General features: G+C 37.5%; 2 long non-coding RNA genes across 2 annotated transcripts in view; both read left to right on the top strand.

Moving 5' to 3' along the window:
• The window catches only part of LOC145990314 (uncharacterized), a 120,775-nt gene extending 107,621 nt beyond the window's left edge, over window positions 1–13,154 (top strand). The window contains exon 4 of the long non-coding RNA XR_014441965.1: window positions 13,139–13,154. This is a non-coding gene — a long non-coding RNA (uncharacterized LOC145990314). The remainder of the gene's footprint in view (window positions 1–13,138) is intronic.
• Window positions 8,507–13,132, top strand: LOC145990315 (uncharacterized). Its single transcript, XR_014441966.1, has 3 exons — window positions 8,507–8,563; window positions 11,378–11,432; window positions 12,940–13,132. It is a non-coding gene; the product is annotated as an uncharacterized LOC145990315 (long non-coding RNA).
• Window positions 13,155–13,546: the final 392 nt, after the last annotated feature.

A 13,546-nucleotide genomic window follows, 5' to 3' on the forward strand; every position in this document is an offset into this window, starting at 1 on the left:
TTACATAGACCAAATCTTCAAATACACATCCCCCAATTTCAAAGTGAATTCTTCTACATCCTACTATTCTAGAACTTTCCTTTCCAGTAAAATCTCGTAGTTTCACTCCGGGACATTTCTGAAGTTTAAGTCCGGGTAACCTGTCCCGTAACTTAAGCCAAATTTTATATTTCATTATAGTGCATTCACTCCCTGTATCTATAGTGCACTTAATTTTTAATCCTAAAATTTGGGCGATAATTTCTGGTTTCTTGGACAACAATATTCCCCTATGTTCAGGTTCTTCTATTTTTTCCCATTCCTCATTTTCGATTTCTAATTCTAAATGCAATACTTCTAAAAAATCTTCGGTGAGGAAATTGTCGGTACTCTCATTTTTCTCCGATGCAGTTTTCCCTTCCGTTGTAAATGAGAGAGCTTCATTTACAACGAGGGTTGGTTTAAATTTTGATTTGGGAGCATTGAACCTTCCCAAGCTGGAGCGACAGGATTTAACTCAGTTGGGACTTCTTCAGTTTGGCAGGAGATTTCCTTTGTATTAGAATTTCTATTGAAGTGGTTGTTGGGGAAACGGGATTGGTTCCATGGTCGTCTATATGGTTGACTTCTATTGCCGTTGCTATAGAAATTCCGCCCTTGGTAACCCCTCTGGTTTCTATTATTGTTCCTATTAGGATTCTGAGGCGTTCTGGTCGCTCCTTCACTTTCGTTGTTAAACCTAGACGAAACTATATTAGTCTGCCTAACTCTGGGTTGAAACTGCCTTCTGTCTTCCACCTTGGGGTTATCTCCCCTACTTATCTCCAGTTGTTCGGAAGCTTCATATCGACTAAGATAATTTGCTAGTTGTTCCATGGTTTTAGGATCTCGAGTCAATACTAGTTGTCGAACTTTCACCGGAAGTTGGCTGATTATCAAATGCAAGACTTCACCCTGATTTACTACTTCCACCAGATTGCAGTAGTTTCCATAGACTTCCCAGCAGTATTCTTCTAACGTTAATCCAAGGGACCTCTGAAATTTTTTATTCCTTAACAGCTGCATTTCTCGTTGTTTAGCCTCTAAGGAAGCATACTGCTTTCGAAATGCATAACAGAACTGATCAAAACTCTTCCACTTCCTTTCATTTGCTATAAACCAGGATTTGGCCTTTCCTGTCATTAAGGACGGTAAAATTTTCAACCTGTAAAATTCTGAAACTTCCATTATATCTAGATAGGTCTTTAAACTTTCGATGTATCGTTCGGCCGAGACTGAATTTATTTCTCCAGAAAACTTCTCTAAAGCTTTTATATCTGCCAGTCTAAAATTCCGACACTTGGATTTCCTAACTCTGTTGTTAGTCTCTTCTTCCGAAAGGTGATTTAAGAATTCTTGTGACTGCTTCATTTTCTTTGAGCGTCGGCTTCTATTCAACTCCGAACCTTCGTCGGACGTAGCACTCGAGGATGAGAGGTTACTTCTTTCAGTATACCTCCTCTTAGATACACTAGCGATAGGAGTGGCCAAATTGGCAGAGTGAATCCTCTGACTTTGGTCTACTGAATTAGCACTCAAAGGTAGACGTTCTAATTTCATGGCCAAAGAATCTATTTCACTAGAAGTTTTGTGAAATTGCCATTGTACTTCCTTTATTTCGTCTTCCATTTCCTTTCTTCTTTGCAGTTTTTCTTCCATCAAGCTCTTGGTAGTTTCAAGCCTTAAACTTTCAAATAAGCTTGTTAATTCCGTTTCTTTTGTTTTCCTTTGACTTTTTTCTTCATCTATTTCTTCCAATAAGGCTTTCTGGGTTGCTTCCATCTGATCTTTCACTTCTTGACTCATTACTTGTTTAAATTCTTCCATTTCGGCCCTCATTCCCTTTTGGCATTCTTCTACAGTTTTTTGTAACTCATTCTTATTGATCTTACACTCTAATCTTACTTCCTCTATTAATTCTCTCATCTTTTTACTATCTTCTTCTCTTTCTTTTTGTCTCTTCTCTTCATCTTTCTGTCTTTTCTCTTCATCTTCTTGTCTCCACGTTTTCAATAAATCTATCATTTGGTTCGCAGATTCAGATTTGTTTTGACAACCTTGGCATTTAAAACTAGTTCTATCAACATCTTCATTCGTGGCATCCATATTCAAACAACTCAAGTGGAACAAACACTCGCATTCTTGACATTTGACAGTTCCTTCTTCGGACTTGGAGTCATCAGTGCAGCACTTAAAGGTCGCCATGTTTAATTTTCTTTGTTCCCCCCTTAAATACCTTTTAGACATGACTAAATACTGATATTTGAGTTTTCACACTTTTAAAATGTAAGTCCTTCTTCTTGAAGAATATTTTCCAAACTAATGAAGTCTTTAAGTTATTGCTTCTTATAGTAATCTTCTACTCGTCGTTGGTCATCTTCTTCAACTGCAGCGGTCAGGATTCTTCAGCTTCTACGGCGCTACTGCAAGTTCGCTTCTAACGAGGACCTCTTCCGTAATAGTCGTCTGGCTGGATTCTTCAATTGTCGAGCCTCTACGTTGTATACCCAGTATCCAACGTCGGTGGTTGAAGTTCTAAACTGTCGTGGCCATCACGATGGGCGCCAAAAAGGATCTGTTACGTTCCTAGCAACTTTCCTCACCCTATACTCCTATAGTCGGGAGCATGGAGTCTCTAAGGGTCTACACTGAAACCTATCTTCAGGGTAGGTGCAGAACAAATCCAACCAACGTCGTGAAGTTTTAATGAAAAGTTTATTTACTGCTTGAGTGTTTACAGCCAGTGGTTAGGTAACTCGCAACTGGAACTTGGAGATCAATGGTTAATAGATAATTCTGAACTTTCTAGAAAGGTCAAACTAGGGTGGCCCAAACCTAGGGTTTTACAGAAGAGCGGCATACACCTATTCACTTCTTCCTAGACTTGGAGTTATCACCCGAGATTGCCAATTTAGGTTTTTACAGAAGAGCGGCTTGCACCTATTCACTTCTTCCTAAATTGGAACTTATATCCCATTCGGCTAACCTAGGTTTTACAGAAGAGCGGCATACACCTATTCACTTCTTCCTAGATTAGACCGTTCCTATTTGGCCAGTCTAGGTCTTTAAAGAAGAGCGGCTTGCACCTATTCACTTCTACCTAGACTGACGCCAGAACAGACCTCCTTACGGACCAAACTCCTTCGTATTTATACCCAAAGTTCCAGCCTCGAACACCTGTCTTTAGGTAATTTCTTATTACAATACTCTAAATTACATCAGAAAGATATTTGAAAAATACATAGTTTGGCAATTAATAATTTACAAAGAAAGTTTACATATTCATTTGAGTTAACAATTATTTCTTTAAGGCTGATAAAATCTTACATTTTGGAAATATACAAATTTAAATGTTCCGCCATTATTTAATTACAATTAGGTTAGTTCATCAAACATGGATAATCTTTGATTGGCAAATCTATATTTACATCATAATAAATGCTCGTTGTCTTAAGCGAGCTGTCTTCATTTGATAGTTACAGAAAGGTGAATACATTAGTTCAACAACGCCTTGATTGGCGCGTTCATATTTGCGTCACAACATGTAGTATCACGGACATTAACAATGACTTGAGGTAACACTATATCAATTTTTCTTTTTAACACGGCATTGCAAAGTTACAAAATAAGTAAGGTCGTAACAATTTCAATCAGTTATTCGAGCATTGTTATCCCCAAAACAAAGGACAAATATTACTGACATTGTAAGGAAAGCATATAGTGCATATTTCAGAATTAAATTGGGTGACCAAGATAAATCCTGGGCACCTCATAAAGTATGCAGGACCTGTGTAGACTAAAGGAAAGAAATATGTTAGCGTCTGGAACATGTATCGGGACAGAGAGAGGCATCTATTAAGATATTTTCAAAGGGACGAAGAACTTGTCTATTGTACAAATGTGAAGGGACTAATTGAAGCTATGGGATGTACGTATAATGCAGAAAAATGGAGGTTTTTTATTGATAGCTCGAAGAGGAGTTTGAAGTGTGTGTTGCTGCATAATGGCAATAAGTTAGCATCCATTCTGTTGGCCACTCCGTACATTTGAAGGAAATCTACGAAACAATGAAAGAACTGCTTCGAAAGATAAAGTATGCAAATGACAGTTGGCTTGTGTGCGGAGATCTCAAGGGCATTTCAATGTTACTTGGTCAACGAGCAGGTTTCACGAAATATCCATGCTTTTTGTGTTTATGGGACAGTCGAGCAAGGAACGAACATTGGGTACGAAGACTGTGGCCTGCTAGGAAAAGCTTTGAAGTCGGGGCGAAAAACATCCAGAACAAGCCGCTTGTTGATCCTAAGAAAGTGTTACTTCCTCCACTGCACATTAAGTTGGGATTAATGAAGCAGTATGTAAAAGCTCTGGATAAGAATGGGGCTTGCTTTAAATACATTTGCTCAAAATTTCCTGCATTGACGCATGAGAAAGTCAAAGCACGTATTTTTGATGGTCCTCAGATAAGGATGCTAATGAAAGATGAAGAATTCTTACAAACAATGAACCGCACAGAGAAAAATGCATTTGTGCCTTTTCTGATGTCATTACAAACTTTCTTGGAAACTTCAGAGCGCAGAACTACGAGGTTCTAGTTGAAAATTTGTTGGTGACGTTTCAAAAGTTAGGAGTAAATATGAGTGCCAAGCTTCACTTCCTGCACAGCCACTTAGATGTATTTCCGTCCAATCTTGAAGAACAGGGCGAACGCTTCCACCAAGACATAAAAACCATGGAGCACCGATATCAGGGGAGATGGAATGAAAACATGATGGCCGACTATTGCTGGTGCTTGCAGCGTGACGTTCCTGAGGCCACCTACTCCAGAAAATCAAAGAAACGAAAATTTTTGCCTAAGTAGGTATGCATGTTGTGCTATTCTGTGGTGTATGTTAAGTTTAGCATAAGTACAGGCATCAGGTGTTGACCGAATGTGCTCGTGAAACAAATTGATCAATTTGCCGGAATTGCCTAAAACTTTTTGTCCATTAAGAACTCCCTATTGGGAAAATAGAAACGTATGTTTGTAAACAACGTGACGTGATACTCTGCATGGACATCTGACTACGACGCAATCTCTTTGCAAGTGCTGTTGGAATGTAGCCGGATATAATTTTCTGAAAATTTGGAAATGTGACTTGTGAAACAATGCAACTTAATATCTGTTATCAGCTACGCCACCTATTTTTAGTCCTATTATTTCATTATGTGCAGATATGTATATGGAAAATTGTTGGCGTTTAGCCCAGTATTATAATATTGTGAAAATTTTCAAATGTGATTTGTGAAAAATTGTGACGTGATACACTTTTTCTGACTACATATTTGGAATCAGCGACCTCAAATTATATAGAATCAGTTAAAATATCTAAGTCAGCAGAAAAAAATATTTCATATGTAGACCAGTGTTATATAACAAATTCTAAACAATTATATTTTGATTATTTACCATTACTACTTGGTAAGTCTTTCGGGGGAAGGTCCGGACTCCCTGGCCCTCCCTAAATACGACCTTGGTACCTAGATGTAATGTCAAGCCATGATAAATATTTTGTTTTAGAACAGCATACACGAATGTCCTGTTGTTTAATGCAAAATTTGCATAAATATTTTTCTTTGTTTTTAGAATTCATGATTTTTTTTAAAAAAAAAGAACAAATTTTAAAACCAGATAACAATTCTGAAACATATAAAACTGTGGACCTCGTTCCGAGCTTATTTGAATTTAACGGAACGGAAAATCAGGAGTTCGAAATGTGAAATTGATTGATTTGATGTTTTAAGTCCACTTTTATGCACAGTAAGGCTAATCTGGACTGGACTAAAATTTACAGTGGGATCCGAACCACTATGTGCCTCCAGCGGGTATCGACCGCGGGACCCCTTGATTACAAGGCGCCATCGGGGAGGCTCTAGAACCTAGACACATCTATTCATTTAGATGCAGGTTGAGATTAAAGGGGGGTGAGGAGGATCTTGAGCCACCCCAACCAGGAATAATCACCTCTCACCCACTGGATACAGAAACCACATTATTGAATATATCATATTTATAGAGTTTCACTTCAGTTCAGTTCATTCTACACATAAAAATGTCTTTAAACAATTTATGGCAGATGTGTACCCCATCCAATGCCCTTTAGAAGCCATGTATTTCGTATTTTCTCAGACTTCTAGGGCGTTGTATTAAAAAAGAAGAGAAAAACTGAGTTGAGATGGTTCCCAATCAACTCGTAACTTTGAAATATTTGTGAAACACTTGATAAAGCATTTATTTGTTATATTATTACCTGGAGCTAATGACACTCTTCAAGCAATGAAAGTACTATCAATACATATACAAAACCGAAATCCTTCAGATCAGGAAAGCCATACGTTCAAAAGGTTTTTTCCCTTTTCAATCATTGGTGGACAATATGAAAAGACTGCCAAGGTTTCTTTTCGTATGTAATGGTATTAAATGCAGGTGCGTGCGTGTGTTTTTAGATGACATTTCAATTTCTCGTTTATGTGAAAAGGTAAACTTTAATATAAGCAAAAGCATTTGTGCGTCACAGTTAAAGATTTTCGCATCTACAAAGAAAATCCAAAATACATTCCCACCTCGCCGGCCTCCGTGGCGGAGGGGTTAGCATCGTTCGCTCTGACGCCAGAGGTCCCAGGTTCGAATCCCGGTCTGTCTGGGCATGGGTGTTATTTGTGAGTGTCCATCAATTTCACTCATCCTCATATTCGCGATTAGCCAAAAGTGTCAGAAAAGTGAAGTAAAATAAACCAAATAAATTAATCAAACATCACTCAAAGGCCTTGTGAATCCAATCCAAAATCTAACAATAGAACCTGCAGTGAGTCTCACCTATCTCGTTCATTCATCTGACTAATTTAATTTCCTTACAGTTTGACTTTAGGGTTTAACTTAAAATGACATTGTGTTTGTGTTGCATTCGATATCAAAATTAGATTCTAAGCAATTAATGTCCAATTATAAGTATACTTAATACATAGGTAAAACTACCCCCGTCCCCCCTCTGATAAAATCGCAAATTGCACTCTATTCAAATGTTTAGGGAAAGTGTCATTTCACCTAGGAATGATATGGTTTTGCGATGAGTCGAGAATTGTCACAGCCTCAACTCGTTTCCTCGTTCTTGTTTGTCTTTATTATTGTTTCGGTTTCCACTCTGAAGTTGTTAAAACTTGTTCTAGATTCACTTCATGCTCAGATAGGATAAACGGAAAACCCAATACATGTACACGTACACTCACGGACGCTTCTGGGTTGTAATGGTCTAATTTACTTTCAATGGAATCGCTTCAATGCAGAAGTGTCCGTGACTGTACACAGCAAGAAACGATGACTGAATTGCCCTGCCCTTTCATATGTTATGTTTGAAATAACACTACATAACTCTCGTCTCGATTATTAAAGAGCCGTATCGATCTTTGTACAGTCACGAACACTTCTGGGTTCTAACAATGCTATTGACTCAATGGGACTGTCCGTGACCGTACGGTACAATCTCTATTTATAATCTTTACAGTGGACGGTGTTCATAAGATCATCTGATGAAACGTATGACCATTTATCAACTAATTTCAAGAGGCAGGTATTTATGGAGCTTATTTTTACTGTTTGTGCTTTTAATATCTCTGCCAATGAATATTGTTTTATATTGCTGGCCGAAATTTATAAAAATTGCTGAAAATTGGATTCTTTTTAATCGATATATTTACACCTATTAATATTACGAATATAAATCTGAATTAATACAATAATTAGTATTAAAGATTCAATACATGTAGTGTGTTGTGTTCAAGAAAATAATGATTGCCCACACTACTTAAAATATGGTGCCAGTGTGACAATCACTGCTATAAACTAACTCTTTATATCTGGCAATATTGTTGGTGTTTATGTTCATTTTACAACTGAAGTTGATATACAACTTCATTTCGTATCTGTAGTATGGTCAATTATTATTTCCTTCTCCAAAACTGAATTAAACTTCATCAAACATAAGCTTTCAGCACACGAAAGTAGCTATAGAACGAAACGTTAATGATAATTCGCGATTGGGCTCACATTTTGCGATTGTTTCAACGACTGAAACTTCTCACTTCGTGAATATTAAGTTTAATCAAAATTTGATCAAATGTTCACCTATCGTGTAGTGATTATCACACTCTCCATAAATCCCTGCCTTTGCTAATTGCATGAACATATATGTGTGAACGGAAGGAAGCGTATTATGTTCTCGCGCAGGGTTTTGGAAAACGACCACCAATTACTCAGAAACGCATAATTAACAGGCGATATTGAAACTCGTTACGCAACTTGACATTGAACCGATGATCGCTTCACTTGCCTAAGAATCCATTTTTTAATTGTAGCGAGACCCGGTGCAGCTTTCTATCCGCGGTTTCACCACGAGCTTGAGGATTCCTTTGATGGCATAAAAAGCTCGCTCAGCGCGTTCGCAGCACAGAAGTTCTCATCAGCTCCTTCGACAACGACCTTATTCACAAAATGGCCGCCAAGTATCAGGTGAGAGAGTTAATTGATCACCAATTACAAACTCTTATAGAGTCCTTGCTTTTCCAACAGTAATTGCAAAGTTACTCTTGAAAATCAGATTTAAATTTACAGTTATTTCACTCAAAAAGTAACTCAGAGTTACAGTTACGTATTTTGAAAAGTTCAAAACTAATTGAATCGGCAGGTTTAAGAAGCGAATAAGTCCAAAAAGTAAATTTGTGGGAAATAAAAAAAAACTGTATAAGTGGTAGAGTGTGCGTCTAAGAACAACAAAATTCGTACGGAAACGTGAGAACCCTGTGTAGGTACGGAGGAGTACGTGAAAAACAATGTATATGTAACCAGAACTTGTATAAAATGTAAAAAAGTTGGTGGATTTATTTCCTTCTTAAAACGTATGAAGTTTTTGCTGGGAAGAAACGGAAATAAAGTGTACAATGGAAAAGAAAATATATTATCGTGTAGTTTAAAACACGAAAGTGTACAATGGAATGAGTAATACAAAATAATATCCACATTTTGGAAATTTGAAGGCAAGTCAAACAACAAACAGTCATTCATCCACCGACTGGTCTTCGTCGTGGTGAGAAGGTGTGGGCAAAGTTACCATGATGTCGCAGAAAGGTTTTTTTGTCGTCTGGAATGTAGGGGATGATTCTCGTAACATCATTCACTATTTTTTCGTTGATTGGTAATGTGACATTGTAATAGGTCCTGGATTCATTTCCTTTTTACACCTTCCGTTGATTTCATTGTTTTATATCTTCCTCTAGGGACGACTTTTTATATATTTCTTCACACTCACGTGTAGACCGACGCTTTCCGATGATATCGAGTACAAAAAGTCATTTTGCAATTTTTTGGTCTTCATTCCCTTCTTAAACCTGCCGATTCCATTGTAACTTACTTTTACAGTCACTTTACTCTAGGAACGGTATAACTTGTACAGTCAGCGGCAATATAAATGGGACACATATCCTGAAATGCTCGCTTCCCTATAATGAGATATCTGGGTTGTATAACTCTACGGTGATACGTGGATTTTAATAGCAAATTTTCAATGGCGACCTCTACACCGCAACGCATTGCAGGGAAGCGAGTGTTCCAGGATGTACGTGTCCCATTTTCAATGCCGGTGAGTGTACATGAACTGCAAGTACACTCTGTCCCGGGAACAGAACGAAAAGCAAGTCTCTGCGAAAGTAATGACCCAAGAGGACTCGACAAATGAACTCGTGAGAGGGGAGGTTGGTGCAGCTATCAGTAGTTTGCAGCAGCGCGTACAGCTTTGATCCACCAAATCACCTTCCCCCCCTTTTTTCCATTATGCGCGGCCTTGTTCCACAGATTCCAAAGACAATATAGATTGTTATTTCTACCACTCACGACAATGTAAAATTAAAATTATTATTATTTGAATTATAAAAAACCTCATTTATGTTGAAATATAGAGATACTAACGATTCGGTTCCGTTGTATTATATATTTACTTCAAGCGTAATCCGGTCCCGGAAACCTACTATAACGGCTGGGGATACGTCGGGCTAACCCCCCGACTATTACAATACTGGTTGCAGATCTCCACCCTTAGAGGTGACGAAGGAAAGCGTGGGAGGGAGACCGGCAGTCTGTATATAAGCCAAGGCCCTTCATGGGCTGTTACGCACAGGATTATTATTATTATTTATTCATCAGATGATAGAAAACATGAAAAACAATAAATAACACCAAACGAAATAACTTCTAAGATAGAATGAAGTACCAGCAGCATATGATATCAAGCATTAGTTCAGTAGAATATTACTGTGTATCAGAAATTAGCATACACGTTTATAATTATGAATCATTATTTCAGTACAGTATTAAATGTTGTCAGGAATTGGCATTCATAACAATAACTCGCATTTTTATTAGTCCGTTTATGAAGATCTTCGCAAAATACAACCATATTGAGATGTATAATACACACAGTGCAATATGTTCAGGACTATTGTTTATAATAGAAGGATATCCGATTTCCAGGTCCAGTGTTTTGAACTGTGAACGTATCAAATTAATATGAAAAATTTAACGTCCCTTTTCCTCCTTAGAGATTGGATTTCGGAAAATCCTTACTTAGTGGGTGGTGACGTCACAAGAGGAAGACACCTATAAACTTTCAGAATTCTAGGTCCATGGGTTTGGGCTGTGTGTTGATAAGTCTGCAAGAAAAGAAACTCTAAATGGAACTGATTATTCCGTTACTCGTTACTTTACAAAAGTAACTGGGTCACAGTTACTCCAAAAAGAAACTGTTGAATTACAAACAAAACGTTTACTTTAAAAAGACTCATTTTTCATTTTTCGTCAGCGAGTTATCGAATCTTTCTTTCGAATTTTTTTCAACTTCTGTGTCAATTACCCGAGTTCTACCTATGTGGTGGTTACATAGGGGATTAGAATAGTCCTGTCAAGATTTCATTACCTCCTTGGAGCTAAATGCTCAGTTTATTACTAACGGAACACAAAATTATTTATTTTTATTAGCTCCTGCCCTCCAGGTTCATTGCAGGCTATTCTTTTGTTTTAGATGTCGTTGCCGTGGGCGATCACTTAATTTTAAACGTTAACTGAGGCGATCATCAGTTAGTTTTAAAATTAATTGTATAGCTAGTTTTCGCTGTCTCGAATGGAATGAAAAGTCCATATTTTTCCTCAGGACTGGCCCTAAAACAGCTCTGTAGATTTCACTAGTTCGTTTACTTTCATGACTGACGTGATTCCTTACAGTGTGTGTTAACACTATTTTATAAATAATTTATATAATTATATATTTTCTTCCAGATTTTTGCTTTGGCTCTGCTAGCTCTTGCAGCTGCTGTACAAGCTATAGGATACGGTAAGTGACGTCATCTAGTTTGACACATTCATTTATTTAAAAAGAAAAACATTATTGTTACGAGAGAATACGAAGATGAGGCTCCATATTGCACACAAAGACTACGGGAAATCTTTCTTACTCTATTCCTAAATTCCAATCTAAGTTTTCATAAAGTTAAACAAGTATATTTCTTTTCTTAACTGGCACTATACTAATTAATAAACATAACGCCCTCTATTACATTACCTTTCTAGTCTTCAAAAACTTGATACTGATCACATGAATTTGCATTATAATATAATTATAGACACTTATCAACCATAAGCAACCAATATACACGTATTACAAAGTGACATGGCATCAACTACTCAATTCATATATCATATAAACTTGTAACTAATAGAATTCAACAACCAACCTACTATATCTTTGCTCGACGGCTACACAGAAAAGAACTTGCCGAACAGAGACGTTACGTGATACACAAACAAAAGACAATCAGATACAATGTAGTACCAGATCCTATAGTTTCTACATTACCCTGTAACTGGCCACACTGGATAATACGTAATTTTTCTGGTAAATATCACTTTTCACAATTCAACATATCACAATAACATTAATTCATACTCCATACTTTATTAAACAAACAAAAATCTATTTTAATTACTACATAAATCAGATTCTAAAATGTAGAAGCATCCAGGCACCTCAACATTCCCTGATGTCATCTCAAGTAGGCTAAATATTTGAAAAAATAACAATCACATGCGATTGCCAATAACAACAAGAACAATATACTGTATTTGTCTAACGGGAAAGGAGGTATCACGTTTCAGATTTATTATAGGGGTCCAAATTAATGGGTTATTGGCAAATCCTCTTGATAAGGATAGCAGTTAAAAGGAAATATCCAATCGGGCTGTCTCCGAAAGGTGTTAAAAAACAAAAATTCATTCACTCTATTCTAAGTTCACTTTATGTACAGGTAGGCTAATCGAGACATGCCCTATAGTTTAAAGTAGGGTCAGAACCAATATGTAATGTGCCTCCACCTGCTATCAAACCACGAAACCCTTGATTACAAGGCGACGTCGTTTTCACTATGCTATCGGGGAGGCGGAAAGGTGCAATAAGCACATTTGCAACGTCACAGAAGTTAAATTGATTGATTGAATTGGTGTTTTAAGTCCATTTTATGCACAGTAAGGCTAATTGGGACTGGACCTACAGTTTAAAGTGGGATCCGAACCACTATGTGCCTCCACCGGGAATGGAACCCAGGACCCTTTGATTACAAGGAGACGTCGTTACCACTATCCTATCGGGGAGGCGGAAAGGTGCAATCAGCACATTTGCAACGTCACAAGGGGAGTGACGTTAGTTCCCTAAGTGAACGCTACTTCCGAGTATGAATCAGCTCAAATTCTATTTTTAGTTTTTAAAAATAAAATTTTATTGTATAACAAATCTGAAAAGCTATAGTAATATCAATGTAACCGACATGGGACAATTTTATTTGTAGGAGGTGTGAGTAGCTATGGCTACGGAATCACCCACGGAGCCTACCCAGGCATCTATGGCCTCCATGGCTATGGTCTCGCTTCCGGTTATGGGTTTCCCGGAGGCTATGGTGGTTTTGGAAGCATCGGAGGAGGAATCGTTGGAGGACCTGTTGGTAAATAAATTGTACACCTTTTACCATTTCCTTTGTGGATTAGTACTGTGAATAAAGCAATTTAAATCAAATTTATTTCTTTTCATTTTGTGAAATGTTACGGCCAGAATTATAGTTATCCTATTCAGAGCCCTCTGTAGCCTGTTTGAGGCATCGTAGAAATTTGAAATTTGGTGAATCCACTATGCAGACCATGGGGAAGAGGATGGCGATAAAAATAGTTCACTTTTCCGCCACCAGGTTAAAATGTGGCGCTGTACTTCCATGATGGGTTGAACGTAAACTGCTCCAATTGGTTATGGATTTGCCTTTACCTTGCAATAAACGAGAGATTATTTTCTCGCAACTTCCAGCCACTAATAAATGTCTTTCTAATTAATAACTGAGCTAAATCACTTAACGTGAGGGCTGAACAAAAGTTTGGAATTTACCACCTCACCATGCCATTAAATGA

This window comes from Lepisma saccharinum, chromosome 7 (assembly GCF_977018435.1).
Source record: "Lepisma saccharinum chromosome 7, izLepSacc3.1, whole genome shotgun sequence".
NCBI lineage: Eukaryota > Metazoa > Arthropoda > Insecta > Zygentoma > Lepismatidae > Lepisma > Lepisma saccharinum.